Source organism: Clytia hemisphaerica, unplaced genomic scaffold, assembly GCF_902728285.1.
Source record: "Clytia hemisphaerica strain Z4C2 unplaced genomic scaffold, Clytia hemisphaerica genome assembly, whole genome shotgun sequence".
Classification (NCBI taxonomy): domain Eukaryota; kingdom Metazoa; phylum Cnidaria; class Hydrozoa; order Leptothecata; family Clytiidae; genus Clytia; species Clytia hemisphaerica.
The window spans coordinates 689,739-704,543 of record NW_027104385.1 but is presented as its reverse complement, the minus strand read 5'-3'; the positions used below and the strand labels follow the sequence as shown (position 1 = coordinate 704,543).

At 33.2% G+C, this 14,805-nt stretch overlaps 1 long non-coding RNA gene across 1 annotated transcript; it reads left to right on the top strand.

Annotated features, from left to right (window-relative positions):
• Window positions 1-434: 434 nt before the first annotated feature.
• LOC136819465 (uncharacterized) lies at window positions 435-3,682 on the top strand. The gene is made up of 4 exons (XR_010848443.1): window positions 435-671; window positions 2,118-2,284; window positions 2,711-2,811; window positions 3,139-3,682. It is a non-coding gene; the product is annotated as an uncharacterized lncRNA (long non-coding RNA).
• The last annotated feature ends 11,123 nt before the right edge of the window (window positions 3,683-14,805 follow it).

The window sequence follows — 14,805 nt, the reverse complement described above, 5'->3', positions numbered from 1 at the left end:
TGATTTTAATGGGTTTTAATAGATTTTAAGCCATTTTAATTTCTTAAGGAAAAAACTAATCGTAAGAACATTTAACCCTAAAAACCTCGAAAAATTAAGAACAGTCCAGACTGACAGCCCAGCTTGAGCCAAAATTTTCTGGTTCTTCTTATAAAAAAAGCAAAAATTTCGACGCTCGTATTTCGACGTCTTTCAACTTCTCGAAAGATGAACTTCTCTTGGTTTTTCCATGTTGCTGAAAGAAGGACGCGCCTAAACGTTTACGAACCAAAGTCCGCACTGATGATTACCGGGGATCAAAAAGACTTTGAAGCATAATTTTTTGACGTTTTTAAAACACAAGAAGATACTAAAATATCTAAATTTCTTGTAAAATGAACTAGTTTTAAGTGTATTACATACACAGTTTATTGTTAAATACTGTAAATATAATACCCACATCATTGGAAGTACTTTTGCAAACCCCCGGAAAAAAACTTAGATTATTTTCGAATGTTATGATTTATGATTGCCGGCAAAATTTCTTTTTGTAATTTTGAAACTGGAAGCTGTAGAGTGGAAGGCAGTGTGTGTGTGTGATTTGGAAGACAGCAAACCAAAGCAAAGCCAAAATGCAGTGCAAATGGAAACTTTATTCTAAAGATATGAAATGGGAATCAAAAGATGCTAAGGTGAGCTCCTTTTTATATATTTCTAATTATCAACCACACTTCAATCATAGGGGCTCCCCCAGGGGCTGGCGTGACGCGTGAATGACCCTTTTTTCTGTCGTGAATACGTGAATTGGACTTTTTCAACGCGTGAATACGTGAATTTGAGATATCCGCGTGAACGTGAAAATAAGATTTTACGACGAGATTTTCAGACGTGAATTCGTGAATCGAGATTTTTAGCGTGGTGAACGTGAAAAGCAAATTATTGTCTAAAACAAAACTGAATAAACCTAAATATGTAAAATTTTCTTGCTCGCTCCGCTCGCATAATCCTTCATATCATATTGACCTATTGCCATTGTAAAGTTATTCAAAATAATCAAAAACAAATATTTTTTCCTTATTTTTCTAAGGGTGCATTTTGTGATGCAAATATTGCATCCAGCGAGAGTGTTTTGAGCCAAAACAAAAAAGTCTAAATAAGAAAATTTTCTTCGTCAGCGCTAATGATGGTCGTCTTTCTGTAATCACTTATATTGTTACTAAATACAGTACACAAAATGATACCGCATGAACTTGGAGACAGTGAAGGGTATTTGATTCTTCGATAATTTACAAAAGTAGGTAGATAGTTCTAAAAAATTTTATATGATTGCATCATCGAACATTCAGAAAAAAACTCTTGTGACGCCGCACCGTGTAAGGCAGGTACGTCACTCGCCGTACCAGATTTGTATCAGTAAATTGTCGGTTGTCTAGATCAGTGCCCCACCCCCTAGGTGAAAGCCTCCTTTTCAAAAGTTTTCCACCAAGGACGTTTTAATACCAATTTTTTATTTATTATAATGTGTAATGTATATATACAGGAATTCTTCTTGATAATCAACCAAGTAGGGGGTCAAGCAGCTAGTACAAGACATGTCATCTATAATGCCTTTTCGTAAGAAGCTGGTAACATCATCACACATACCACGAGTGGTCCTAAATCCGACGTGGTCTTTCAAAGATACAAACTAAAATGAAAACAATATAGATATACTGCGCGGATGCATCTGAAGCAAACATAGAATTTTTTTCATACCCGTTATTTGGGGGGTTGGAATTAAGCAAGGCTGTCAAATTTAGGACCACTTACGGTATACACTTAGTACTTTCCTTGAAAATAGGTTTTCGACCGTTACAGTGACAGATAAAAAGAATATAATCAGATAAAATAATATCTGGACCCTTTAGAACCTTTGAATTTTTTCATCTTTCAATAGGAGATTACAACATTTTAGAAAACATTTTAGATAATAAATTTCTCTGACAACCCGCAAACCGATTTTAAGATTTTTGTAAGGAAATCAAATTCACATAACACACCACCAGGTACCAACTGGTATGATGTCTTGTACTAACTGCTTGATCCCCCTGGACCAAAGCTGGTCACTTTGTTTTAACTAGTTGTCTTTCCATTTTCAGGAGATAAAATAAAAGTTGGTTGGAATGCAAGCTGTCAGATCATTTTATTTTGGAAAATTCTTATTCTGACTTCCCTGTTAGAATTAATGAAGTCATAACATGGTTGAAGTTAAAAATGATGTTAAATTAAACTCAACGTGGAATATCAAATGATAACATAGCTGAAGGTAGGCCTTTTAGACATTTTTTTAGTCTAAAAACAAAGAAATGTTGACGTTTTTGTTTTCGCTATGGAACTGAAAAAGATGACATGATTAAATGCACATTTTTTAATAAGCAACTCCAATTTTCTGGTCAGGCCTAGGGTTGCTTAGCATTCTGGTGCATTTTCTGAAAAAATTGCTTTGAATACCCCTAATATTATACCATATTTATGTGTATTGGGTCAAAGGGCTATAGTTTGCCATGGTTAGATCATCTAAAACAGCTGTTACTTTTCGAGATAGTGGAAAAAAATTGACAAATTTGAGGCCTCAAGCCTTAGCAGCCTGATTGCTTATAAAAAATGTGTAGAACAGAGAAATTACTTTTTAAACTCTGAGGTGGTAATCTTTACAGTGTGTCAAATTTTCATAAAACTTTCATGTTTATAGGATACATTGAATGTGTGTCGATAATGAGCCATTGAAGTTTTGGGGATTTCATTGAAAATAGATTCATTTTATCCATTGAACAAGGAACAAAATACAACACGGTAAGTATTTTTTGTAATATAATCCAGTAATACAAGACTATTGATGATACTATTCCATTGTACATCAAAAGAAGCTAAAATTTTGTTACAGTACACAAGTCTTGACCTAAGTTCAAAATATTTTTGAAAATAGGTTTTTGTAACCTTTTTTAGAACTCTTTAGAAATAGAAACAATCTGAATAATTTGTCTTACTAAAGGGTCTTTCTACTATAGTCTACTGAAAGCTGTAAATAACTTATCAACAATTTTACAAACCTCTTTTAGTTATACACCATTTTGTATGCCTGGATTTCAATATTGATTCAATTTCTATTTGTTTTATTAGGGTCATGACGTAAGGACAGTTACTGGCTGATTTTGAAATGCACTTGAAAAACGATGCTGCAAAACAAAAATGTATGTTGCTGCCATGCAATCAAGATATTTATATGCTTCATGTGGTAGTTCGTTTCAACTTCGAAAATAATAACTTGGTAATATTTTCATTGCAATAATTGGTTGCTGAATGATAGAAGCTATTCTTGTACTCTTTAATGCTTAATTGTAAGATTCAATCTGTACCATCTTCAAGGGATTGACAATACTGTACCATCACGTGTTGTATAGCACAATAACCTCAGTCTAATAAGTGAACAACTAAACTGAGGACTGGAGTGAGATTGTGGGTCATAATTTTGGAAAATATCACCGTATATTAATTTTATGATTTTTTCTGAAAAGGGCTTAAAAACCTTCATTTTCGACTACTCTAGGTCCCAAGTATATTATAAATTATGATAAAATATTGCAAAATCTAATAAAAGTGGGGGTCTGAATAACAAGGTGGAGTTTAAAAATTTTCGGTCTGGTTCAGATTTATGCTTCTTTTACTGTGTGTGTAGATCTTTCGTTGGATAATGTGTTTAAGGTTTGAAAATATTCTTCAAAAGCATTCAAAAATATCCCAGAATATGTTAAATTGAGAAAATGGAGAGACTTTTGGTTTACCCCTGAAATTAATTTTGTCAAAATATCGGAGTCCACAATTTTTTTTTAAAAAATTACAAAGTAGGTGGGACGTTTATTCAGACTAGGGCATTTTGGGAAAATCATCTTAATATCAGTTTTTAATAATGACTTGTACTTTATGGTTTTTCTACCCTCCCCTATAATTGTGCACAAAAGAATTTATTTGGGATAGCTTTCATTATTCATAGTGTCATCTTTTTAGAGTGATTTGCATAATTTTTTAATTTATTTAACAGTATTTTTATATTTTTCATACTTTTATAGAAATTTCAATGTATCCTTTAATGTCCTTTGAAGCCCTATGGCCAATCTATTCCTTGATAGGGACTAAGATTCTAAAAACTTGTAATTTAGATTAGTTATTATATTATTGAAAATGAAATTAGATCATAGAAATTACACGCATTTTTTATAAGAACCAGTAAATTTCTTGCTCAGGCCGGGCTGTTCTTAATTTTTGCAATTTTTCAGGCTTAAATGTTCTTATGATGTTCTTAGCCGCTTAGTTTCTATACTTAAAAATCAGTTAAAATCTGTTGAAATTAGTGTTTTAATAATTTCTGAAAGCTGAGGCTCAGATCGTTCTTAATTGTTTTTAAGTTTTGGCCAAATTTCAGCCTCGTGTTCTAATAAAATTGTTCTTATAAAAAACGTGTAATTTTTCATTCAGAATTATTTTATTTAGACTACTTAATTTTTTAGCAAAAAGTCATCACTACCCTACTATTTTGCTTTGTAAATATATGAATTGTTCGTTTTAATGTCACAGAAAAAATTTATCCGCACATACTGTAAACACAAAATTTAAAAGATCTCTCGTTTACTTCTGAAGACTTGTTAATGAAAGATTTCGAAAAAAGCAAAAATCATCTTCTAAAGTATTTAGAAAGTTTCGGAATATGAAATTTCAACATATTAGGAAGTTAGGAATTTAATTTTTCAAGCCTGTTTGAAAGTTTGAGAATGTGGTCTTTCAACTTTTTTGGAAAGTTTGAGAAGACGATCTGGTCGAAAGATGTTGGAAGGTAAGGTGCACAACTTCCCAATCCTTGTTGAAAGACCGACTTTAAAACCTGTCGAAAGATGTCAGAATATAAAATTTCAACATATTAGGAAGTTGGGAATTTCATTTTCCCAGCCTGTTTGAAAGTTTGAGAAGGTCGTCTTTCAACTTTTTTGGAAAGATGGGAAGATGATCTGGTCGAAAGATGTTGAAAGGTAAGGTGCACATCTTTCCAATTTTTGTTGAAAGACCAACTTTCAACTCTGTCGAAAGGTGTGGGAATGTGACCTTCCTACATCTTTCCGACGATTTGAAAGACATTATTTCGCCCAGTGGTCCTTTTTGTACGTTCCCGTAAACTTCTTTAATGGCTCAGTATATATGCATGGCAAACATAGCTCAAACCATCAAGCAGAGTCTCACTTTTTTAAAGTCTTTTTTTTTGGGAGATTTCAGTGAATGACCACACATTTGGCATTGATTACTGTAAAGAGATTATTTCCCAATATGAAATTTTGAATTTTTCTTTCCTTTCACATTCAGGTGCCAGGATTACAAATTCAACAAAGTTTGACGACCTCTAAAGCTGACAATACAATGTAACTTGCTGGCAATGATGTACTAGTAATGATAATGTTGCACATAATGAGAATATGAACAAAGATTAACATTCTTGCAATAATTGAACCAAGGAACTCTATTGTTCCAAGATGTGATTTAATGATCAATGATACAAATGTCATGGAGTTTAGTTTATCAAGACACAAATTTCACAAAAAAGTTTGCTGGAGAGTGTTGTAAATATTTAGCAATACTGTAACTAAATGTGACAATTTCAAGGTTGACAATTTGGTATAGTATCACATGAATACTAATGTAACAGATGTTGTGCACTGGCAATCTAAATCTGTAAAGAAGGAGATCCATTTTTAAGTAACTTTTTATTTGTGAATGGTATAATATGGTGCTTTAAAATATTGATTACAAGGAAGTTTTTCATATGAAACTAATGTGTACAACATATTTCGATATCTCCCAAATTCATATTGCCATATTTCCATATTAGTCCCTTAGTAGACAGATATTTTGGCACTTTCTTACTCAGATGAGTCTTAGAATAATATCAACTTGTAAATCTAAGATTTTATTTCCTTAATGAAGGTAAAAACCAATATTAGTTGAATAAAATACATTTATTTTTGTGTTAAAATGCGGTTATCATTTGCATGCAATTTTTTAACAAGTTTTTAGACTTATATCATCTGTGAACATGTCTATGAAATAACGACAATTTTTAGCAGGAATATGGTTGTATTTTGTTTTGCATCGGATATTGCTTAATATAAAGGCTTTAATAAATCTAAGTTACTAAGTTAGGGCTTTAGGATAATCTGTGGGGTTCGACTGCGACTACAATCTATGCTCTGAGCTATTGGAGGAAATATTTAACCACATCTTTGTGGCTCTTGTTGTGTTGTCAACAATACCTGAGAATCTGAAAGGAACTGTTTTTCCAGCATGGATATTTACATTGGAGCTCTTACCTCTTACAATGTTATAAAGGCTTTTTTTAATAAGAATACACTTTATAAGAATGTCCATGATGAAATGGCCACAAAAAAAAGAATAATGCTAAGAATATCACCATCATGGAATTTTGCCACTCAAGCTAAAGAATGTCATTTTTAGAGCATTTTCAATTATGAATCAATAAATTGTCATTTACCCCCCAGAGCAGTGGCGACCTGGCAGGGTGTGCATTGCACCACCCAGAAACATCTGAGAGGGGTGCCAAAAGAGATTTTCATGAGGGTATGGTTGGTTTTTGGTAGCAAAATTGCATCAATTTTTTTTCAGTTCATCAAAATCACAATCTGATTCGTCAGGGATGCCCGATGGACGAAAATACGTTCATCAGGCACGCCTGATAACTAAAATACATTCATCGGGCCCGCCTGAAGAACTAAAAGACAATTATAAAAAAATATAATTAGTCAAGTATTTAACACGGGAAAATGAGGGCGAGAATTTATTAACACGAGGTAGAGGTTTTTGTAATTTACGATAATCAATTAACGGAAGCATGTAATTAGTGTGGTTTTAATTAATGTGCGATAAGCAATTCCAGCAATAAGCAAAACTTGAATATCATATAAGTGTAATAGGGTACATACTGCTTTTCAACCTACAATAACACTATTTATGCATAATCCATGATGGTAAAGAAAGGGGACTAAATTTGACTGAACTGGTTTTACCAGAAAATTCAAATTTGTCATTTTTGTCAAAGTGAAATTATTTTGACTAGAGCCTTCATCATCTAAATAAGGTATCTGTAAAGGTAATACATTATCCTGGACAGTGTTAAAACATTCTAAAATAAATCAAAATCTGAGGGATATTATTTTGAAAGAGTTGACTTTAGCGAGAACTGATTTAGGCGACTATTATTAAAAATCCTAACATTTTAAGCCAGTTTGATGAACTTTAAGGTTTGCTGAAATACCATGAAATGGAATTTGGATGCTTATAGTGAGCAAAATTATTAACTTTAGAAACTTTTAAAATTTAGTTCTCACCAAAATAAGTTTCATAAATAAGTTTTCAAAATTGAATTAAAAATATCATATATTGCTTCACAAAAAACCATCAATGTACATAAAAACTCATTCCTCGGCCTTTCTAATTCAGATTTATTTGCGTGGCATAAGATTCTGGATTCTATAGTATAGTACTTTTGCGTCGGCCAAAGCAGAAAGCAAGAAAGTACAGATATAATCATCCACAGTGATCTTTCATTGGAACTTTTGCAAAATCGTTTATTATTTTGGCTAATATCTCTTGTATCCCCTTAAGTAGTGCTCATAAAGAGATGAAATTTGGTATATAAAGTATCCTTATAGCAATGTAAAAGTAGGAAAAAAAGTTTTTTGATACATAAAATTGTTCACCAGTTATTGGGCACTTTCGTTTTCGAGAGATCCCTCTATCCCGTCCTCATCCCGCTTGAGATCCCTCTTAATCGGAGTCAAGATAATTCCGGATGGAAAAGTGCTAGAGACTTGAAATTTTCACAGAATGTACTTAAATTTGTCCTCTAAAGGATAAAAGAAAAAGAAAGCATTTCTTCTCAGTTAATTTACTAAAAGTTGGCTAAAACAAGGAAAATTGAATCCGATTAATCCGATCAAAGATCGCCGTGATCAGGTCTCAGACTTAACACCCTACTGATTGTATGTACTTTCTACAATTCTAGCTTGCCGCGCGGACACTTGTATAGGTAACAGCCGTAAAGATAAAAACTTAGTGCGCGGCTGATCATCTGCTTTCAGGTATGTTCATTGTGTAATCTTTCTGTGCGTGGAGTCCTGACGTCATCATACTCCATAATGGCGGCGCCTTTAAAAAAAGGTCTATGCAGGTAAATTCCTTAGAGAACACAAGTCTTGAATTGCAAATCTTTTGACACCATGAATGAAACTCAAACTCGCTCAAACTACAAAATTCCTGTCTTCTCAGACTCTCAGTGATTAAATTGTGTTCTGTCGGCTAGTACGAAACGCAGGTTCAGGTTACAGGTTTCAGGGCCAGGGTTCAGGTTTCAGGGCCAGGGTTCAGGTTTCAGGGCCAGGTCACAGGTTTCAGGGCCAGGGTTCAGGGTTCAGGGCCAGGGTTCAGGGTTCAGAGTTCAGGTTAAAATTGTCTACAATACAGACTTGCCTTTTTCAAATTACTGACCTCTTTACTTCTCTTTTCTTTTTTCTCTTTACTCTTTGTGTGGGGGGGATCAAACAAAAAAGCGAGGGCTGAATGGAATGCACAAGAATGCATTCACACCTGACCTTTCACATCTTTATTTGATAAAAGTGTTTACAGTTAGTGTTTCGCTTGAGTAAATAAAAGCTACGTTGTTACGAACGAGGATGAAATTTTTCTTTTAAGAACACAAATTCAACAAAAAATTAAGTTAGTTTTGCCAGGTTTTACGGAAAAGAGAAAAAAAAATCGTCAGCTTCTATTCCATCCAATTTCATCATACCGAATAAGTCTTACAAAAAACTATTCCTTTTCAAAAAATGGGTGGGTGATTTGATTACTTTCTTGCTTTGAAAGAAAAAATAATTTAATGATACGGATGATCTTACTCTTACAAAAAAACGATAAGCGTTTTGCCACATTTCTTTTTACAGGAGGAATAATAGAACTTATTATTTTTCGTTATTATTCTGCCCATTAATACATTTTTCAATATAATAGTAATTGTTCTTGGTAAATGCTTTGATTTATAATTCTGCTTGTAATAGAATATTTTAATTTCAATAATCTTAATTATTGTTTATTCAACCAGTTTTGTAACAAAAAGATAATTTCTACTACGTCAATTGAATTATGAAATATTTTCAAAGCAACGTACCTGCTGTCTCATATTTTAAAAAGTATTGTTCACCACCAAACTATTAAAAGTTTAAAAAGAAAACACTTTTATTATATAGAACACCAACTCTAGCAAATGGTCTGCAGAATAAATAAATATACCTCGGAACATTCTGGTCTGCAATGTAGACAATTTTAACATGAACCCTGAAACCTGAACCCTGGCTCTGAAACCTGAACCCTGGCCCTGAACCCTGAACCCTGACCCTGAAACCTGTGACCTGGACCTGCGTTTCGTACTAGCTGGAGTATTGTTCTCATTTGAAAATTCCAGGCCCGATCAACAGTTTCTGTATATAGCTTTTTTCTTGGTGTTTGTGGCATTGCATGGTTTTTGTGAATTTTAGCTGACTGTGGTTTTGTCGATCGTACTCTTTTGCATTTTCATCAATTTTAAATTGTTGCGTTGGGTGTTGTTGTTTTGATTGATTTAACTTTAGTTCTAATCAAGTCCATTTGGTTGGGTTGAACAATAATTTCTGGTTGCTAGATGGATGAGACGTAAGCCATCCTTCCAATGAAATGTGCAGAGCAAATTACATGCTGCTTAAAAATTTTTATGTAAACTTTCTGAACAGATTTGATCCTGGTCTATTTGTTAACGTCTTCGTTCTCAAATGTATTACCTATTACAGTACAACATAAACTGATCCACAACTCCATTTTACCATCTTTGTTGACCTTGACCTTGTTTCATTTTCTTGTGAACTTTGAACTTGTTATGATACTTTTAATTTTTTCACAAGCAAAATCAAAACAAAGATTTAGCGCTCGCTTCAATTTTTTCCCGCCAAGGAATCTATCGCTAGTCCCAGACCTCTAATTACCCAAAATGCTGAAAATGGTCTTACATCAATACGAAATTGAGGACCACCGCTCAGATTTTACGGAACAAACCCCTAATTCCACAGACCAGAACGAAAACGAGAATTTTCTAACATCTTTGAAGAACGTAGTTTTGATTATCAAAAGATGTTTTTCGCTTTCTATTAATAACACAATTTAGTTCATCGGGCATGCCTGATGAACGTATTTTAGTTCATAGGGCATGCCTGATGAACGTATTTTCGTCTATCGGGCATGCCTGACGAATCAGATTGTGACTTTGATGACCTGAAAAAATTTGATGCAATTTTGCTACCAAAATCCAACCATATGAGGGCGCCAAAATTTGTTAATGTTTGATTGGGCGATGTAGCGCCCTTCGACACGTTTATAGCGCGCCTTCTATAAATGCAATGTTTTTGCCTGCGGGGCTTCCTTTTATTTTACGCTATTGCATCTTTTTTCTTGATTTTTTTCATAAAACTACTATGAACATTGAATCGCGAAAAGTCAAAGCAAGAGAAATGTGTATCCACCACGGGTTAAAGAGGATGCTCACCCCTAAAATGAGAGATAGCCAAAAAAAATCGTAACTTGATGATGCTTGTGGTTTTTGTGGTCTTATGATGAATAACTTTCTCCTTTTTAGAAGATCTTTTAAGCTGTTTGACCTTTTTTACACCTAAATTTTTTGCCTGCGGCGCCAAAATTACAAAAGACCTTTATTCCTACCAATTTTGAGGCCTCTTTCAGCCATTGATCTTTTGGAGGAGAGTAAAGTAAGGCACAAAAGTTGAAAGATTATCAGCTCATTTTTCTGATAAATTTTTAGAAAACAAAAGTATAGACCAAATCGACTTACTAAGTATAAAATTTCCATTTCAAGTATCAATAGCTCATGTTTTTTTATTTGAGGAGCTTTATTTGGTGCTAAATCGGTATAAATTGGGGCATCTTTCGACATTTTAAAAGTTGAAAATTAAAAAATTTTCCTTGTCCCGAAAACTATGACATTTCAAATTATAACATCATTGCTTGTTTTCCTTACTCGAGTGAGATTTGTTCTTTCTTTTGTTTAAGAAACTTTTTGTAAGCAAACAGTGTGAAAGATCCTTTGAGCTTGAATTGTAAAAATCATGTTTAAGGAAGTTTATAGTTATTTTATTTTTCATTCAATTTAAGTGTAAAGTTTGCCATAGTTTAAGAATATAAACATAAAAGGCCTAAGTACTGATATCAAACGAGTCACCAATAATGTCATATGATTAGGTTTCTTGTTGTTGAATCAAAAATTGAAAAACAAAGAGATTTAATTAAATCTATTCCAACAGAATTACTGAAATTGGTATTTAAAGACTCTATATTTTGTCATTGACGACTAATCAGATGATTAAAATTCACTTTGTTTATAAGCAAACATACCTTGCGAAAATAAAGACAAAAATACCAGGGGCGCCAATTTTGTAGTTTTCACCACCAAAAATATTAAGCCAGGTCGCTACTGCCCCAGAGTAAGGCTCACTCCTTTCACACAAATGCCATTTTATGCTTGAGATGTATGTATATGTTAAATCTAGTCTGTATTGTAACCCTAACCTAAAAATGCTTTCAGAATATTTTAGAATGATTTTCCAAAAAAAATTAAGAATATCCATGATGAAATTAATTTACACCATTCTTATAAAAAAAAGCGTGTACTGTCGTAGTGTGTTATGTTTTTTTTCTTTAAATTGCGTCCTCAGAATCGTCAAGGCCAAAGTAAACATGCATAAACAAGCTTAAAATGTGATTTGTTCTCTTTTCTTTCACATACTTGAAATTGGCGTGTTTCAGCTTGTTTACTGATGCTTGAAAACAGAACAAAATTATATTTAAGATCTAGACTACTACTATCATTATCAAAGATTGTTGTCAGCAGATATTAACTGCTTTTTTTGTTTTTGTTTTTTTGGTTTTGCTATACTATTTTGGTGGATATCTTTGAATTTCTAGTACACTTGAACTTTTTCACAGGGTTGTTTCAACTAAACGAAGGATACCAGACTTTTCTAACTATCTGGAAATTATCAATTGCATTTCTCATTGATCCCGATAAAGATTACCAGTGAGATCCAGGTAATGTTTTTTGTATTAAAATGGGGGTAGTGTGTAGCTGAGATTATAATTTACTTTGCCCAAGTTTGAACTCTGACCCGTTCGAAAAGTGTGCAATGACTATTGCGTTTGATTGTCGTGTCTTGATCAATAATCTTGATTGATATCTTCTTGCGTTCTTGCATTTCATTTGATGGATGATTGAAAGCAGCTTAATACAAACAGTCGTTTTCTCCTCCAGCTTCAACTTCAACAAGAATACCAAATCTTCTAGATTCTATTTTGATACTGGTATCAATTACTATGATTGAATGTCTTCTTAAAAACTCATATCAATCGCCTTTTTCTTCATGCAGTTCTTATTGATAACACAGAAATATATTTTTTTTAACACTACCCCCTAAATCGTTATTTGAACTTTATAAAAATATACTCTCTTCAAGTGCGTGTAAATAACTTCTATTGTTAAATACAAAAGAATTCTTCGAAGTGAATAACCGCTTCGGGTTTGGTTCTGCTTCAGGTTTGGCTTCTATCACTTCTATCACACTGTTAGAAGCCAAAGTTAAAGCAGATCCAAACTTGAAGCGGCTAATCGCTTCAATAAATTCTTTTGTTTTTAACAATCTATATATTAATACGCTTAAACTTGTGTGTTTACAACGTTTTGTAAAAAGTTTTCGAAAACCTAACAAAGCTCTACAAAACCTCCTCTTCATGGCGTTGAACCATCATCTTTTTGCACATTAAGCAGATTTCCTACCACTAGACTAACTTTGAGACCCCAAAATAATATTTTCTATTCACCAAGTTTGAAGCTTGATGGGTTAAAATCAACCTTCTTCCAAAATTTTTTTTGTCATTTTAAAGAATTCTTATTCAGATGCTCTTTAAAACTTTCTGTTTACAAGAGCGGCTCCCTATCACCTTCAAAACTTTTTTTGAAACATTTTTATATAATTTTTTGTCCCGGTTTGAACTTTGGTCTTTTTGAAGAACGTGCATTCTTTTGAACCAGTAACCCAACTGTGGCTTGCATAAAATTAGTTACTTCATTCAAGGGTATAGCAAGAGTCTTTTAAACTTTCATTTTGAAATTGTCTCTCTAATCTATATATTAATACGCTTAAACGTGTGTGTTTACAACGTTTTGTAAAAAGTTTTCGAAAACCTAACAAAGCTCTACAAAACCTCCTCTTCATGGCGTTGAACCATCATCTTTTTGCACATTAAGCAGATTTCCTACCACTAGACTAACTTTGAGACCCCAAAATAATCTATATATTAATACGCTTAAACGTGTGTGTTTACAACGTTTTGTAAAAAGTTTTCGAAAACCTAACAAAGCTCTATTAAGCCTCCTCTTCATGGCGTTGAACCAACATCTTTTTGCACATTAAGCAGATTTCCTACCAGTAGACTAACTTTGAGACCCCAAAATATTATTTTGTATTCACCAAGTTTGGAGCTTGATGGGTTAAAATCAACCTTCTTCCCAATTTTTTTTCGTCATTTAAAAGAATTCTTATTCAGATGCTCTTTAAAACTTTCTGTTTACAATAGCGGCTCCCTATCACTTTCAAAACTTTTCAAAGTCTTTCAAAGTCTTTCAAAGTCTTTCAAAGTCACCCTCGAATGTCCAACCACGATGGCTAGCCATGATGGCTAAGAAGATGTAAAATATACTTTTGCTAAGCCATTTATTTAATTGTGGTTGTGCAATGCAATGTTATCTTCTTCCTCCTTTATTTCCTAAAATCAAAATCAAATCATCGATCGGCGGCTTTCTTTCTTCCGTTAGAATTTCTTAGATGTGTAGTGATTCACTGGATTGGGACACGCAGCGTGCGACGCTGTGCATACGGCTAGTAGAAGTTATTTACACGCACACGAAGAGAGAAATTATTATGAAAGATCAAATAACGATTCAGGGGGTAATGTTTAAAAATGATGTATTTTCTTTCGAGTTTACAGTATTTTTTTCTTTTATTGAAGGAAGACATTTGCAAAGATTTTAAAACAGATAAAATTTGATATTCTTCATTAAATCTTTGCTCGTTGAAAAGAATAGTCCATTCCTGGAAGCAATTTGCAGCAATTTTTGCCTTGCTTTAATTTTGGCTCGGCTGTATATAATGGTCAAACCAAAATTAAAGCAGCTCTAAATGAGACTCTGAAAGATGTTTTGATGGCATATTTAAGATAAAAAGTACCTTAAAATGAAATTGAAAAGAATAGTCAATTCCTGGAAGCAATTTGCAGCGATTTTTGCCTTGCTTTAATTTTGGCTCGCCTGTATATAATGGTCGAACCAAAATTAAAGCCAGCTCTAAATGAGACTCTGAAAGATGTCTTGATGGAATATTTAAGATAAAAAGTACATTAAAATGAAATTGAAAAGAATAATCAATTCCTGGAAGCAATTTGCAGTGATTTTTTGCCTGCTTCAATTTTGGTTCGGCTGTATAAAATGGTCGAACCAAAATTAAAGCAGCTCGAAATGAGACTCTGCAAGATGTTTTGATGGAAAATTTAATAGAAAAGGTACTTTAAAATGAAATTGAAAAGAATAATTAATTCCTGGAAGCCATTTGCAACGATTTTTTGCCTTGCTTTAATTTTGGTTCA